This window comes from Meleagris gallopavo, chromosome 2 (genome assembly GCF_905368555.1).
Source record: "Meleagris gallopavo chromosome 2, MGAL_WU_HG_1.1, whole genome shotgun sequence".
NCBI lineage: Eukaryota > Metazoa > Chordata > Aves > Galliformes > Phasianidae > Meleagris > Meleagris gallopavo.
In genome coordinates, this window is record NC_139405.1 from 21,533,275 (window position 1) to 21,551,763 (window position 18,489).

At 39.6% G+C, this 18,489-nt stretch overlaps 1 long non-coding RNA gene across 2 annotated transcripts in view; it reads right to left on the minus strand.

The window, feature by feature from the left end:
• LOC109365905 (uncharacterized) overlaps window positions 1-18,489 on the minus strand; it is a 68,870-nt gene that overhangs the window by 23,450 nt on the left and 26,931 nt on the right. For both annotated transcript variants that reach the window (XR_014881960.1, XR_014881959.1), the window contains exon 4: window positions 15,758-15,849. This is a non-coding gene — a long non-coding RNA (uncharacterized LOC109365905). The remainder of the gene's footprint in view (window positions 1-15,757; window positions 15,850-18,489) is intronic.

The following is an 18,489-nucleotide window of genomic DNA, read 5'->3' on the forward strand; positions in this document are numbered from 1 at the left end:
ATGTATACTGCTGCATGGAGACAAACATATCTCACTGATTTTAAAATAAGGTAACCACAAAATGTATTCAAAGGCTACGTTAGCTCAGGGCACAGAGAACTGATGTAATTAGTTCCAGTGCCAGGTGCTTCTTCCCATCCTTCTCGGCTCAGGTGGCAGTCAGATTGCATGTGTGGTCAGTGCCTTTGGCATATAGAGCGAGTGCCAGACTTGAGCTGATTTACCAGAGGCTGTCCACTTGCAAATAGGGTGGAGTAATGGTCAGAGCTGTGAGAATGGTGCTCGCGGGGCTGAGAGTGTGATAGTGGATAAATATGGGCGTCTGAGGTGGTCAGGTGTGTTACATGCTGTAGGTTTTTTTTGTTTGTTCGTTTGTTTTTAGTTGATCACTGTATCTCCTTTTTGTGGAAGAAAAAAAGGTTTTTGTTTACACCTTTCTATAGGTAGAGTCCACCGATACTTAGTTTTTCAGAATATGCTTAGATTCTCTGGAGCCTAAGGAAAAGCGCTGTGGTTTGGTTTGTCCTGGTGTACTGTTTCTGCACTGAGTCAGCTGGTTGCTTTGGTTAAGACTTCTCTGTGAGACTGGAGAAGTGATCCATTGGGATCTTCAGAGCAGCTTGTGCTAACTGTATCTAACATTACTGAATAAAGGCTGCAAAGTTTTAATAATAACTTTAAAAGTAAAATTAACTTTAAGTATTACTGCAGAAGTGTTAAAAATTGATATAAATATGTTGATCCACGAGTGTTAAAGATGGGAAGGAGCTTGTTAAGTTATGATGAACAGATCTTAAAACTTGCCTTGGGAAACTGGGAAAATTAAAAAAAAATAGTGTATGTTGTGACAGTGTTAATTAGTGTTAATAAAGATAAAGCTCTCTGCCCATGCAATGTGTAAATAACAAACCAACTCCAGTAATGCTGGTCAGCTTAGCTTTGGGAAAATGCAGCAATGGTTTGCTTTGCTAAGCAAAATTATAATGCTAACTTTGATGGGATTGCAAATTCAGCTTATTATTGTGTGACAGAATAATGTAGTTAAGATTTTGTAATCTCACCTGAGAATCTGAAGGAGAAAATCTGTAAAAATTCTGGCAAATAAATGTTCTTTCATTTCTGTTTGAAATGGAAAGAACGTTTCCTATTGACTTTGTTTCTTAAAGTTTTAGCTGGTGGATTTTGTTTCTCCAGCCATTACCCTACAGTAATACTAACACGGTACGGTACGTGTTTTATGTTTGCGTTGTAATTGTTACTTAACCTTGAGAAAAGCAGAGTTTGGCAGACAACTTGGCATATCCCAAATCAACTACATGTGGAAGAACAGTCCCTGAAGGTTGCCTCTAATACCTGTTAGTATTACCATGCGGCATGTGCACAAGTTCAGTTGTGCTGAGAAAAGGACTCCAGAGTCAGTTTATTCTAAAAAGATAATCTGGGGGGAAAAAAAAAAAGAAAAAAAAAGCTGTCTTAAGGAAATAATGAAGTCTACTCCATTTATTTTATCACAGAGAAAGTTGAACACTATGTGCAAGCCCTCTGCAGTTAGTTTTCATCATTAACTATAGTCTTGAAGAAAAGATGAAAGATGCAGCAGCTCTGTGCAGAAGAAACTGCCCTAAAGGGTGTGTATTTGGTCCTTCACTCTTGAAGTTAAAACTGTCATCTTAAAAACTTTGCTGTGGAGCTGAGACAGAAGTACGTACTGTTTAACCAAATTACTGGGGGAGGTCGTGACCTACATGATGCAGGTAACTAGACTAGATGTTATCCTGATTGGTTTTTGGTCTGAATGTCTACAAAACTTATTGTTTTACTAGTAATCATATGGCCAGTTTTTTATTCTTTAACTTTTCAACACAGTGTTTCTGCCCTGGACTTATTAAGACCCTCAACTGCAAGAGAGATAGCAACAAATAAAATACTAATTTTTTCAGACTATTCAATAACTTTCATATCCGGAGTAACTATTAAAATGCCTGCCTTCATTATGTAAATATAGACCACAGAAGCTGCCTGTCAGTCAGGCCCCAGATATGTCCAAGCCAGTATCTTCACCAAGAATAGCTGATCTCAGAGCCTCAAGGATCCTTGGAGTGGATGAGTGTCAAGTAACCTTGCTATGTATAGGGTCATTTCTTTCCAACCTTCCCATTAGAAGCTGGCTTATGTCCTGGCCCACTGAAACTTATATCCCTATTTTATTTTCTGACTTCACGCTAGCTGTGCCTTTCCTCTTGTGTTAATGAGTAGTTTAAAAACAAATAAAATCCCCAATTTGTTTTTTTTCTGCTTGTCTTCCCTAGCTTTATATAGCCCTGTCAATTCTGCAATGACTGAGGACTTCTCTGAGCTGTTTAAATTTCTGTTCTCATTCCTGTAGGTTCATCACCTGCACACTTACATTCCTTCTGCTTTTTATTACAACATTCAGAGAATTGATTGACCTGTCAGCATAATTTATTTAAATATTCATTTAAATACAGTTTGACAGCGAGTTTAGATTTCGTAATGGATTTACCATTAGTGATCTCCTGGCTCCAGTGAAACTTATATAAATCAAACAGTAAATGTTAGCACCTACAGCAAAAACATCTATTGCCAATAGCAATTATCCCCCAAATTAAAATACTGTCTTCCTAAAGCATCTATGAAATTTGGTCTCTGGTTTTAATTTGTGGCCCTTTAGTTGACCATGTGAAAATAAATCCAAAGTATTCAGCCAAGCCAAAGGGTAAAGATGTGAAAAAAAATACCTATTACTTTGCAAAAAGTTCTTGGTGCTTATTTTCTGATGTGCCCATTTCTCTCTCCAGCACTTGGTTGTGAAAGGAAGTGTGATATGTGCTGCATCAGGCAGCACAGCAGACCTGGGCATAGTAAGGATAGATATCACAAGGTCAGAAGTGCCAGTTGCACTGATTAGTGCAATCCTGACTAAGAACAGTTACATGACTTTATGTTTATTGAGTACAAGGATTATGGGAATTTAGATGGAACAATTACCTATTTTTATCCTGTATGTTGTAAGAAGATGAGTCAGAAATAAGCTATATAGAAAGAAAGGCGAGTGCTGTAGTTCAGTGAACAAAACTGCAGGAGCAAGAAGTTCCCTGCTTTGCAGGGACTATGAAGTACTGAGGTTATAGCAGTAACCCTTTGCTTTTAGAGGCACACGTTATGACGACAAGGTAAAGTGTGGCACCCACCTAGGCAATTTAGTACAGCAAGACATTTTTTTACTCACTTCAGCACATCAGGAGGAAAACAAAACACATTTTGCAAACAATTATATTTGTTTCTTCCACCATCATAAGATAGGAGACGTTACTTTCGGAGCAGCCCTTCTAATTACTGTCTGTGGCACTAAATTAAAGACTACTCCAAGGCAGCACCACATGGAAGCTTCATAGACTACAGGCTTAAAGTAAATCAGAGCAAACCCAAACAATGAGGCTCCTGTGTCTAACCTGACCATTGAATCGGTTGTGCTACAACTGAGAATTCATTTCTGGCTCTTTGTAATGTGTCCTATCATGCTTCATGTTGCACTGATGTTAATTATGATTCTTATTAAAATAGCTATAATCGCAACAGTAGCATTGTGCTTTTGTGAAGGGATTGGATGTTGTTCATCCAACTTGCTTTATTTAACACCCAGAATTAGGATGGAAGATAGTGCCCTGTAACACAGAAACAGATAAAGAGACAGCAGTAAGTGACGTATTGCCCCCAAGGGGCCCTGACCTCAGTTTGTATGAATACAGCAGGCCAAGTGGTGATGCTTGTCAGATCTAACTGCACTGGTGGCAGAGTCCCCAGCCACACAGCTGGCGGAAGGTAACTTTCTCCACTGTCCTAATTAAATCCATGTGGGTCTATGAAGCAACACCTTGTTTACAAGAGTTCAACTGCTTTTTCACCCAACAGCTCAGATCTTGGCAACACGGTGATCGTAGTGCCAGCAGTCTTGTTTGTATCAGTGCTCCCATCACCACTAGCAGCAACGGAATTGTGCCAAAATCAGCAGCAGAAAATTGCAGCAAAGGAAAAACAGCAGACTACAGGAGAAGGGCCTGGTGAGCTCACCAGTGAAGACTGAGGGACAAGTACTAAATAACTGCTTTTATGGGGGCTTATGGCCTACTGAGAAGCAAATTAAATGCTGTGCCCTGCCCTCTTAAACTGTTCCTTGCCAGGGGACCCATAGTGTTTCTATTACAATGGCTCTCTTGCTGCCTTTTACCCTTTTCTGATAGAAGCACCTTACTTCAATCTTGTTCTTTCCACAAATCTGAAGAAAAATAATTACTTGACTGAAGTAGTTGATGTAAAAGATAGGAAGCAGCTTTGTGGAAATAATTATGTACAAGCTCACAGAGGTTTAGTTTAACTGTATCAAGCATGTGTAAGCACTTTTCTTTTGCTCTGAAATCTTTACTTGAATGGGTGCTACTCCAGAGGACTGCACATGGACCAATTTATCCCTCTTCTGCATTTATCACTGCAGATGGAACGCTGTAAGTTCAGAGCTGTCATAATGTGTAATAGCCTGCTCTAGCAAATTATATCAAGCTTTGAAAACAGATTAGCGTAAGAGAACCAGAAATGTTCTCATTCTTCCTTTTAGGGGGAAAGAGAAAATATGTCCTTAGAAATATCAGGCCACCTGCTCCTTGGACCCATTTTCATATCTCTGATGCAGCATGTAACGAGGAACATTGATCCCCATTGATACAATTGTATGCCTCTCATCCTTGCTGACTAATGCATGCCAATAGATAGTGTGGATGATGCATCGTTATGTAATGATGCTTGTTGCAGGCACTGAACCTCTCATGACATAACAGATCCTGTACTAAAGACAGAAGCAGCTTTATCCTAAGTATTATTGCTAATGTGAATAGACCTAAACATGAGCAGATGCACTTCAGCTATGTGAAATGTTACGACTGTGCCATTAACAATTTTCAGCTTAAAAGTATATATTATTTCTTTATAGAGAAAAAGTAGCTCTTTGTGTTTTGAAGATTTTGTAGTTTACTATCTGTAATGTTGTAAAGTCCAAACTAGGTAAGATGTATGCTCAGCATCATATTTTGACCTTGATTACTCAGACCTCAATTACTCAACCTTTCCAGTTATTATAAAAGAGGTCAGATCCTCTCATGTCTACTAATTAGAATTATAAATGAAAATGTTCCAAATTTATCTGAAATCTGAAAACATATTCAGTGTACCTGCAGAGAGAAGGAGACAAAAAAATACAAAGGGGGATGGGAGGGGAGAAAACGAAGGGCAGAGTTCATTAGAATACTACTGATTTTGACACTGAAATCTTGGAGGCCTATCCACTATTCATAGTGACACACGAAGCCTTGTGGTCAAGGCTGGCCTGACAGTGGAAGAGACTCAGAAGCCATGCCCCCTGGCCTGCTGCCTAACTTCACCTCCCTGCGCTTTCATTTTCTGCACTGAGTAATAATGACAAAAGCCCTACGTCCGCTCAAACCAAGCCTTAATTTCCTGCCAGTACAACACACTGCGCTAGCTTGTGGAGGGATTAACCACCAGTTTCTATCATTCTGTCTAAAGTGAAGCTACAGAGATCAGCCAACAGGCCTGTGTTTCTCAAGGGATGTGACCAGTGCCACTTTCACCCCAGGAACAGAGGACAAAGGCTCACAACAAAAGTGACTTTAAATTACACTCCTACTCCTGCATTTCTGAATTAAGTTATTGGTCACATCCAGTTGGACACACTAACCTGTCACTTAACCTACATAAACGTTTGTATGTTGACTGATGTGCATTGAGACAACTAACTTCTTTACAGCTATGGCACGGTCATGGTAACGCTGCTCTCTTTTGGCCTACACAGACCTGTTGGCCATCTTGGGTCTCCCTGTTACCGTAGGTATAAGAATAATCTTTCTATTAAAATTCTGTTAATAGCACTGGGGAACAAAATTGAACTTACCTATGACCTTTATGTCAATGCTAACATTGTGAGCACAAGTGCATTATGCTATCATTGTCATAAGCATTGAGAGCCATTAAAATAGCTACACTTGGACTGTCTGCAGTTAACAAAACAACAGGATTTTTTCGTGCCTTCAGTTTTTTCAGTAGCCTGTGGCTTAATGGAAAACTGATCCTAAGACTGAATAGCTACGTTCAGTTGTAACAAAAGATAGTGCTAAAATTAGAAAAAAAGTAGCTTGTTTTTATGTGGCATTTTAAATCACTAAACTTTCAGACATTATGCTCTCCATCCACTTTTTTGTATTAGCAATTTACAAGGAAATATTCTGTAGGAATTTTGGATTATCCCATATTCAAAAAATTTAAATTCTAGAATTATCATATTAAGATACATGATTATTAAATACTTATCTAGCATTATCTAATAGGCATTAAAATAATTTGGCCCTGTCATGACAACATAAGGAAATTACCTTTAATGCCTTTAGAGTACTGTATTACATTTAATTGCCATAAAACAGAAGGTTGTCTGGGAGTCTTAAAGTAGCATTTCCAACCCACACATTAGGGATGGGGAAGCATTCCCAGCTTCCTAAAGAAATATGATCTTTGTTGTTGAGCCATCTGTTGTTACCCTGCCCCATAGCTTTCAGGCCTACTGGCCATATTCTGCTACATTTAGATCAGGTGGAAGACTCAACTGTGATGGTAAGAGGGGTATTTTATTGAAAAAATTGATAGCTGCTTAGGGGACAGACTCTCCAGCTTACTGAGCTCCACGAGGAAAAAAAAGCTCAATACAGACATTTTACAGAATTTGGTCAGCTGGCCAATGTGTGGATGGCTGCACAGTCACTGCAGCATGAGCTGTCTATGCCCAGTGGGCATTTCAGGGAAACATGCAGCAGAGCTACTGTTACACAGTAGGAAGCAGAGTTTAGGCAACAGAGAAGAATCTGTAGGACTCCAGCATTCACTGGCTTTGTTGTCCGTGCAAAATGAACACTGAACATATTTATCTTCTACATTTCTTTGAGCAGTAATTCTTGGCTTGGAAGTGTCTACGAGAGTTAACAATGAAAGCACCTTGCTTTTCTGTACTGCAACCCAGTGAAAGATCAAAATGTTGATCTCCTTTGAAGTTTGTATCAATGCTCATTTCATCCCAAGGATACAGAAGTGACACGGCCACTCTGTCCATAGGATAAGGAACACGCAAGGTTTTGGTAAAAAAAGTTTCATCCCTTTCAGCTGCAGCATGTGTGTAACTGGCTTTCCTGTTGGCTTTGTTTAAAGAAAAGGGAGAACATATTCAAATCTGAGGATGACTGTGTTCTGATTTTAGTCCACTGAAATGATTTCTACCCAGAAATAGCAAATATGTTATGTTGTTCATTAGATCAAGCAGGCAAAGCTGTTTTTCTCATAAAAGTTAAGTGCATGGAAGCCCCCCCAAATTGTCTTGTTTTCTGAAGTTTTTCAAGTATCTGACTAAAAATGATCTTTATCGATGATGCACTTCTTTATGTAGTCACACGTCTGCCTGTTAAAATAAACCTACACTAGCTAGCAAGACTACTGGGGCAATGAGTTAGGAACAGACTGAACTGAGCCATATTCTCCCCAACTCTTTCACTCACCTCTCCCTTGCTTGTAATACCTGCCCTCACACATCTTTGAATTCTTGCTATGTTTGGGTGTCTTCAGTTACCAGCTCCAGCAAGTGTCTTTAGCTTGCATCTACACAGGAAGGTTGTAAAATCATTATGGCAAGTTGGGATCAAAGAGAGGCCACATCTGAGAAACTGGCAGTGAGCCTAGAGCAGCTCTGTGCTATGCTTTCTGTGGGTACTGGTAGAAAAGGGAGTGGAATAAATCTCTGCTGAGAAGGTGTATCTGGCAGGTAGGAATTATTGTCAGTAGTAACTGTCTCTAGGGCTGTCTTGGCTTCAATGCTATTCATTCTGTTTTTCTTAGCTATGTACAGAGAATGCATCCTTTAATCACCAGTTCTGGGCATTGTCAGTGGAAAGAGACCCAGGAAGTTTTCTACCTGTTTACTGGTGAAAACAGCCCTGGATGTCCTGTGACTTACCAAGGTGTTGGACCACGCTATGTCCAAAAACATCTGACCAAAACTGTTCTGATCCTATCCCGGTCTTTGTAGAAGAAAATACTACTTCCCATGGAACTGTGTGTGTTATGCATTTTGTATTCCCATCCTGATTCATTTCTCTCTCCAAGCTTGAGCTGCAGTTTTATGGGACTTCAGGACCCTTGTACCCACATAGGCTGCCCAAACCAAAGCTGCTGCTCTGTCTGAGCAGTGTACGAGTGTGCCTTGCCTGTATACGAGCCTGTCTGCTGTTCAGCAATTCCTTGTAACACCAAAACTTGGGGGTGGGGGTGAAATGAGGACAGGATGGCAATGTTCATAGCAGAAATACCTCACAGTAATACTTGTCATCTCCATTACTGTCAAATTAATTCTGAATTGTTGCACATCATACACTGTTTAGCTTGAGGAAAATGAAATGGTGTCTTTGCTTCCTTGGCAGAAATGAGAGTAGTTAAGCCCTCTGAGGAGCCTTGCGGACTGGCAAAGGAAATGTCAAATAATATTTGGTCCAAGAGCATTGTTAAAGTCCTCTAAGGAGCAGTCCTTGCTCTATGCACTTCATCTCCACTACAAATATAGAACAGAAAAATAAGGGATGCTTTTTATTTAGGAAAACATCAGCTTTCAGACAAAGCTGGGGACATTTAGCATTGAAGCTACATTTAGGTTGAGATTTAAGATTTACAGGCCAAATATTCACCTTCAAGCAGCTGTGTTTTAATGCAAGAGCAGAAATGAGCTAGCTGGGGCAGCAGACTGGAGTAATTCAGGATGAGAAGGCTTGATTTATGGCTTCTTCATGTGACTCTAGGCAAGTCTTTGGCACTATCACCACGGTCTCTCCAATCCAGCACAGTAAAACCTCAGTGCAGCAGACTCTCCAGTCCAACATAACTGCCTCAATCTTTAAACTTAGACAAAATCTAGGCAAGTGTTAAGGCATCCTGATAAATGAGATTGAACAATGACTTGTTCTCAGTATCTCAGTAAACAAAAGAACATCTATGTAGATGCCTAATGAGAATTAAAATCCTCAAAGATAGTGTACATATTATATCTGGAGAAAGATGATCACATGGTGAAAAGAAAACAAATCAGGAAAACTCATCCCTCTGGGTTCCACCTTCATCAGTTTATTCTCTGGGTGCTGCTCCACCAAGTTGCTGATCTTTTCAGTTTTCTCCTCCCTCACCTGAATGAAGATCTATTCTAGCTCTTCTTGGATCCCTCAGCTTACCAAACACTTGGTGGAAATTTATTAAAGAGAAAACAGGAAAGTGCAGCACAAGTTCTGTCTCTAAAGTCCAGTTAGGGGTCTTGGTAAAGAAACTAATGGTGCTGAGTGTGTTAAATGTGACAGTCTGGTCTAGAATTATCTTAGAGGTATGGATAATTATTATGCTTTCTGGTGTGTGGTGCTACTAGTGTAGAATTATTACTGTACCGAGACAGTTAAATATTTAAGAACCACATATTTGGGGTGATTACATAACAGATGGACTCTACTCTGGGGTCATGCTCTCTGATGTTGTCGCTTAGGGCTTCGCAGGTTAATGATCATCCTCCACGCTGCAAAGTGACCTGAACGCTGCGGTCAGAAACAAACTTAGAAATGACAGTCTGCACTAATTACTCCGTTTGCTTGCAAGTTTTGCTACACAGGCATTCTATACGCTTGGCTGAAAACAGCAGACAAACAAAACACTCTCGGCAGGAGCTGGCAAGAAAACAGCTAACAGAAGGCCAGGTGCAACCAGTACAGTCACCTCAAGGATAGAGCAACTCCTGTGACTCTGCGGAGAGGAGCTTACAGGCCATGGCTTTTGCTCTCTCCCTTGTCCTCTCCCCTGGATTCACAGCGGTAGCTGTGTGGCTCCCTGTGGCCACAGGGAGAAATGACTTTTCCCTTGCGGAGCAACGCCTGCGAAGCAATTGTTTGTAGGGTCACTCTGAAGTAATTCTAGGAGCTGGCAATATAATTATTGGCTGTTAAATGCTCCAATCTACTCCATATAAATCTTTGGAGTATGACTAATTAATATAATAACCACCTCTAGCAGAGAACAAATTAATTGCCTGAATGCTCAGGACTTAAAAGATCAGAGAACAAGCTGGAAGGCACTGAAAAATTGAATTAGCAGATTCTCGGGCTGGCAGCCAGTAAGGGACTTCACGCACTCGTGTGTGGTTAGGGATGAGATCCATGCCCCAGAGACCCAGACACAGCCTCTGCCTTCTCTGGGATCACACCATGTGGGTACTTCCCTGAGGACAAAAAGGGAATGAGCTCCGGAACCCTGTCTTTTTTTGACTAATATTCTGTGAATCAAATGATCTCATTAGGTAAATGCGCATCTGACCACAAAATGTTATTTTTAGCTAACACTGAAAAGCCACATTAGAGTTGCTTCTTTCTCCTCCTGAAACTACATCAATTTTCTGCAGAATTCCCCTGTTCTCTGATTAAAATAATCAGCAACTTGTGTGGCTGCTCTTGTATTGCCCAATGTTGTTTTTCCTTCCATTTTAGCGATGAGATGAGCTGCTAACAGACACTAGACAAAAGCAATCAGATTCTTAGAAACATGTTGTAACCAACAATACAGGTACAATGAAAGCTTTCTTTCTGTTTTAAGTAAAAAAAAAGAGAGAAAAATTACAGATCAATGTAATTACATTCCAATTTGGATTTTGACTACAGAGCTCCCAGGGTTCAGGCTGAGCTTGAGGTGATACTTAAATAAGAAACAAAATATTATGAGTTTCTGAGCTTTGGCCACTCCAAAACTGAATGAGGTACCACAGAAATCAGATGTCACATCCAGAAAATCTCAGTGACCTTAAATATTTGATTGTTGCACACCATGATAATTGTTGATAACAATCTAAGGAACAGGACAAGACTTCAAGTCTGTCTTGGCCCTATCAGTTCTACAGTAGTTGTCTACCTGTTTTTTTCCAGTCAACCTGAATGAATTTTGTCTGTATTCCCCACAATGAGTTCCATGCACATACTACTATTCAGCTTGGTTCTCCCATGCAAGAGGTCATTTAAATCTTATTAAGTCCCTTCCAGGAAGCTTCCTACAGTAATGAGGCTTAAGAATTGTGAGAAAGAAGTAGGGTGGCCATCTTGCTCCTTAACACTTAGGTCTAACCACTGTTGTTTGTGGATTGTTTCAAATGAGGGCAGCTGAAAATATTCAAACCTATTTGAACATGAAAGCAAAATTTGCTAAATTGTATCTGCGAGGTGCCAAATGTTCTAAAGGCATCTAAAGCAGACCTGCCCATGCCTTACCCAAATGGTACACTGAGGCAGTGACTTCTTTGAAGAGTTATAATCAGACATGTTATTTTCTTTCTGTTATTTCCATTGATAACAGCGGGCCTCCTACAAGCCTGACTGCCCACCTCTTGCAAGCATTATGAACTTGGAGCCAGAAGCAAACAGGCTCTCATCAGGTCTGACTTCATGACAAGATTTCAAAACAAAACAAAACAACAAAAAAGGCACTGTCCTGATTTATAAACTTCAAAAATCAGAGAATCTGTATTTGCTGTAGGTGTCTGCTCCTGAGCTAAAAATCTAGGCTTTTTCCTCTAATTTGTCAGACTTCATCTTCCAAAAATCAGTTCATGTTATGTCATTCTCCATTAGTCTAAAGAGCTGGTAAGTACCAGGTATTTTTCTCCACATGAAAGCTCTTATTCACCATAATTATCTTACTGTAATATAAGTAGGACTGGGTTTCAGAATAATACATGACATTAAAAAAACATGTACGTCAGTAAGCAGAAGGTTTTTACCCCATGGGTTTTTATCTCAAAGTTACACTTTCTGGTGTCTAGAGCACACAAATTAGTCAACTTTTCCCACAAGTGAGTCGATATTCATACAAACCCACTCATCGCCATCATCATGAAAGGATTGAGCACAGCCCTGCCAAAAAGGACCTGGGGGCACTGGCAGATGGCAAGCTGGACAAGAGCCAGCAGGGTGCCCTCACAGCCCAGAAAGCCAACCGGATCCTGGGCTGCACTAAAAGAAGCACAGCCAGCAGTGTGAGGGAGGTGATCCTGCCCCTCTGCTCTGCACTGGTGAGACCTCACCTGGAGTGCTGTGTCCACGTGTAGAGTCCTCAGTACAGGACAGACGTGGACCTGTTGGAGTGCATCCAGAGAAGGGCCACAAGAATTATTCAAGGAATGTAATACCTCTCCTACAAGGACAGGCTGAGAGAGCTGAGGCTGTTCAGCGTGGAGGAGGAGGCTCTGAGCTGACCTGATAGTGGCCTGTAAGTATCTAAAGTGGGGGGTACAAGAAAGAAGGGGATAGACTCTTCAGCAGGGTCTGTTATGATAGGATAGGAGACCTGGTTTCAAACTTAAAGAGGGAGATTTAGGTTGGATATAAGGAAAATGTATTTTACAGTCAGGGTCCTGAGTCATTGGAATGGGTTGTCCAGAGAGGAGAGATAGATGCCCCAACTCTGGAGACATTCAAGGCCAGGCTGGATTAAGCTCTGAGCAATGTGATCAAGTTGTGCATGTCCCTGTTCAGTGCAGGAGAGCTGGACTAGATGATCTTTAAAGGTGCCCTCCAACTCTAAGGATTCTATGATTCTATGTAGACTGTCTTGGTTTCATAATCTTTTCATTAGCATTGTTTTGGGGAAACCCACATACCAGGGTGCCCCCTAAGACTCTGGGTATTAGAGGCATACAGCAGTAACAAAATTCAAGTCTTTTCTGTTTAAAATCAGGCAACTAATTTCTTGTAACTTGTGGTAAGGGACACCAGGGAGTTGTGTACCACACGGTACCAGAGTATTTGTCTTCTGCCAAAAATTTCTACCTATCTCCTCATCTTCTGCTCAAACCACAAGGCTTTTTTACTTAAGTCAATTACATCAGATATAACTGATATTCTTGGCACAGGAATTTATTTATCTCCTGAAAGCAAAGGCTTGTTTTCAGCTCCTGCTTGCTTCTACACGGGCCTACAGTATGTCATGTACATGTACTGTCAAGAGCCCCAGCAAGTGACAGGTGCCACCTGCACCACTGCTACGCCTGTCTGCAGATCTTGCTAATGGAAAATGCTGTCTCTAATTCATCTATCTAATGCACTTGTAACCTTTAACATTACAAAATCTGAAAGCATGTTATGGACAGTGCCCAAATAACACTAGGCATATTAGGTTGAGATCATTATGTTACACAACCTGACTCCTTTGGTATCTGCTACCAAAAAAAAAATCTGAAAAAAGTATTACTTGTTACTTGTAATAGACAAAAAAAGTTTTGTTCCTCCTTTTGGTAAAATGCAAGAGGCATAAAAGCTAAGGATTAAACTCTGCTCTTGCCTAAACAGAATGGATTAGAATAGAGGTAGCACTCAGTCTCTGCTGGCAGTCAGTTTAAAAAATATGGTCAGTCAGTACATGCTTCAGCCAAACAAAATGCAGTGTGAATGAAGCAGGAGAGGGGCTGGCTGTCCTCCAAGCTCAAAAGCTGAATTATCAAGACTTTGCAGAAGCTGTTGTGTCGTTAAAGAGAGTTCCAAAGTACATAAAGGCTTCCGTTTGAAGACTTTGCTTCCTGTCTTTCCAGGCAGGGCGTCTTGTAAGGTAGGAAGTATTTGGCATCAACTCAATGCTATCCTATTGCCTTACAGCCTCCTGAGTGTACAGAAGAGTACTGGGTCCATGCAGAGTAGGCCTGAATCGCATGACAGCATGTGCAAGGACCCCAGACAAGGTGTGGAAGAAACGTCAGTCACTATTTGTGATTTTACTTCAATGTCTAAGGTGATTTCTGAGCATTTTTATCTCACAAGAGAAACAAGGGAGAACAAGAAGTATCATTTTTTTATGGACAGCATTTTTGTCAAATATTTTGAGGTTATTCAACCTATAAAATTTAATCTGAAAAGTTGGTATACTACCTCCATTTCAAAAGAGAAGAAGTTGAGGCATAATAAACTTGTCTATTTCCATAGGAATGAGTTACCAAGAGAGACCAGAAAAGAAATTCAAGATTATCATAACAGATTTCTTGCTCGGACACAATTCCAGTTTTTTCAGATTTTGATGAGGTGAGGACTTGAGATTACTCAGGAATTCCACACTTTAAGTTCTATGCACCTCAAAAAATCCGCCTCTTAATCAATTTAAATAGTACCCTAAAAGATTGATTCAAGCACATTATGTTCATAAACTGAATGAATACCATTTTGAAAATCAGCATATACATAGACACACGTATAACGCATAGGGCTGCTAATCTCACATCAAAATTCAGAGCAAGGTAACGATATGCTTCCAAAATGTCCAGCCATGTATTTAGATATTCCCTTATAAGAAATGTATAAAGCAAATCCAGATTTAACAGAATTCACATACTATTCTCCCTGAATGCAAAAATACATCTTTTTTGACTTTCCTCAGTCTCCTCCTCATTAATTCCCACACTTAGCTTTTTCTTGACTGCTACATGCACAAACTTAACTTCCTGCTTGCTGAATTTGTTTTCATTTCTTGTGCTTCCATGTTTTCCTTATTTTACAGGCTTGTTTTGCAAAACAGTGAAGGTACAGCTGCTGCAACGTACTCCCCAATTGAAGCTTGCCTGCCGCGTGTATTTCTTTCTAACTTGGCACTGAATTCCAACATTACCAAAAATGAAATGCAGCATGGCTTAAACCACTATAATTAATGCTTCTAAATTTTGTTCCTTTGCTGCCCTGTCCACAGATGTGCTGTGAAGGATTTCATCAGTGAATGTGTTGTTTTCCCTCAAACCAAACCAACGGAGGAAAAATACTAGGAAATTTTACTCTCCGGTACTTTTTTTCCTGACATTTACCAACATGACATGAAGAAGTATGTTGGAATTACAGGCCATTATTCTAGCCTTTAGTATCTAAATATGCTGAACACGGATGTCTGGCAAAGATATTAAAATCAACATGCATTCCAATTATCACAAATTTTCTTATTCCAAATACTGTCAACTGGAATATCCCAGAAAGACAGAGAACATGAGATAGAAAGCTTGGAAAGCATTCTTCCATCTCCAAGCCGACAGTGATTATTCTGAACTTTCTTTCACTACATTAAACTGTTCTGGGAGTCTGTGGTGTTCTTTTCTGTTTATTTTTTTTTTAATCAAATCAACAGTTCTGCATACTTCATTAATCTCTGTTTACCCACTGATCTGTTCAGATAAAGTTTACCACACCAGTGATGTTTCTAAAGGAGGATGGTGCTATTGTCTAATATTCCAGGTTTTTTTTGTTTGTTTGTTTTTTCTTCTAAGTATGAATTTTGACAATAAAATCAGTAGCTAGAGGGGAAAAAAAAAAAAAAAAAAAAAAAAAAAATAGAAAAGCATAATCTGTGTATGATAATCTTTGGTAGATGTAAAATTTGTGTTCATGAGACCAAGGGAGAAGAAGTGGAGAAAAAAACAATGCAGAATGAAGAATCAGCGTAACGACATGTAAGGACAAATGCAATTGAAATTTTTAAAAAGCAAAATACTTCTGTGATGAAAATGAAATAAAATAACACACTGATGTCTTGGTCACTCCTATTTTTATAATTAATCTTTCTGTCATTTAAAAGCATTCTTAAGATCTCTTACCTTGCCAGTGCTAGGTACTCAATTCCTTTTCTTCTGGTAGAATTCGGCACATTTCTGAGATCCTGGAAGGTGATTTCCTGCGTCTTTCACCTCTTTGAAGAGAAGAGACATCATTTTCCTCAGATATTTTTGTCATTATTTAATTATTTTAATATTTTGTATTATTTTTATAATCATTATGTTATATATCATCATTAGAATCTTCTGTGTTTATTTTCAGATCAAGATCAAGATTCTTTTCTGTTTCTAAAACAGATTTTGAAACGTGCAATTTTCTGATTGGATAACAAAAAAAAGATGTCACAAACATAATATAATTTGCATCAGTACTTTAAAATACTTATTTTGCCATCAGTATGTATAAACATACTCAGTTGGACTCCCACAGTGAAGAGTTAATCATTTATCATTACTTATTTCCATGTAGAAAACAAAGAAGATATCTAAGAAAAAGCAGATAATTACCTACTATAATTTTCAGCATGTCAGAAAACATTTCATCAGATAACTGGGCCCTGGAATAAGGAAAATGGTACTCCTTAGGGCAGAAATGGCAGTTGTCACAAAATCTGCCAAACTCTGACAGTGAACTACAGAAGAATTTTAGGTTCAGAATAAAATATTACAAGTAATATTAAAAAATAAATTATCAACATCTACTTGGAAGCTTTCGAAGGCCTGAAGTCAGCAGATGTATTTCCGAGACCAGAAACAAACCTAAGATTTGCTTCTGAACTAGAAACTAGACTTGGAAACACGGTATCTTATGAATGCGGTCTCCATTTCAAACTTAAAACATATTTTTGGAATTATGGGACCCTGGATTCTCTTACATGGTGAGAACCAGAAAGAAAAAAGAATGCAAATGGATTACCTACTGAAAATTGTAATAACCACTTTTAGAAATGTGTTTTTCTCACATTGTCAAGTTCTTAAAAATAAGCATAATCAGAACTAAAATGATTGTCCTACTGGTTTTTGGAGCGTGACATTTTGACATTTCTATGACTCAAACCAGCATTTTTTCAAGAAACTTTCAAGTTGGACCCTACATGAAGCACAATGTTGAAAACCTCCTCTATTTCTGTAGAAATATAAATAGAAAGCCTCCCATTGATAGCAGCAGGAATGCACGATGGCCTTTTGCTAGTTTGGAAGTACAGAAGTCTGAAACAAAGATATATATTTGATCCAGGTTTATAAATATCTGAGGTGTGGTGGCCATAGCGGTGAGGCCAGTCTCTTTTCAGTGGTACGAGGAGACAGGACGAGGGGAAACGGACATAAGCTGCAGCACAGGAAGTTTCGCACGAATGTGCGTAAGAACTTCTTCATGGTGAGGGTGACGGAGCACTGGAACAGGCTGCCCAGGGAGGTTGTGGAGTCTCCTTCTCTGGAGATATTCAAGTCTTGCCTGGATGCCTACCTGTGCGACCTGGTTGTAGGGAACCTGCTTTGGCAGGGGGGTTGGTCTCGATGATCTCTAGAGGTCCCTTCCAACCCCTACAATTCTGTGATTCTGTGATTCTGTGTGATATTTGAAACCAGAAATGAAAGCTTACGACCTGCATAATGCGTGATGCAATATGTTTCATTTTTATTGCATAATGCCGTCATTTATTTATCATGCTAATAACGGATGTGGAATTTTCTTTTAAGGTAATTAAAAACAGTGGTAAAAGTGAACCATTTGAAGGACACCATTACTCTTTAACAACAAAACTAAAATGTCTTACGCTCACTTGCTCATTATTTTCCTGTAATGAACAGATACCTACAGATAGCCGTGGAATTTTTATAATGGAAACAATGGGAGCTTTTGTGCCTCCTGATGAGGAAAGTAAGGGCTTAGATTTGTCTAAATGGTAAGAACGTAAGAATATTTCATCAATAGCAATAGTGTGGCATCTATGTCCCCAAACCTTTTCTCGGAGCCCGAAACAAAATGGGGAAATGATTAATGAGGCCATGTGGACATGCAATATGAGCAACTGTGTTGCTATATTTGTAGGTCAACAAATGCAACTGTTCCCTTTCATACCCGATTCAGGTGTTATACAGGTGTGCTGCAATTCCCTGCTGAATAACGAGGAGTTCCTCCTTCCATCATGGCCATTTCCACATGGAGAGAGACTAGATTAAACTGAATCCAGAGCTGCACTCCAGTACCGCTCCAAAATTACCCCAAGTGATGTTATGAGACACATCACATACTTCAAATCTACCATGCTAGGATATTATAGTGTCATTCTGTGTAATTTAATGCACCCATAATAATTACTGGTTCAACACTTGGATACAGACCCACACATCCCTGCTTTCCAATCTACATTCCTGAGTTTTTGACTAAGAATTTCTGGACGAATCATTCTCCTCATTGGTTTTAGAGAACAATTTTTCAGAGTCATTTTCTATTTTTTTTACATAGCTTTGTTTTTAAACACTTCTCTGTATTAAAAGCCCTCCATTAAATTCTTCTAAATTATGTGGATATCTGCTCAGTAGAATTACACATTTCTTAAATGAGGAGAACGTATTGTTTGTACAGGAAAACGTCTCTTCCTGACTAGCTAGAAGTCAGTTCTTCATAACTCAGCACACAGTGCTTGTGGCTGATCCACACACGGTGCGATGCGGACTGGGGCACGCGAGGGGAGCGACATTCCCACAAGTGAAGGCCCACGTGCTGTGCGGCAGGCTCAGCCAGTTCAGAAGGGAAACCGAGGTGTCGC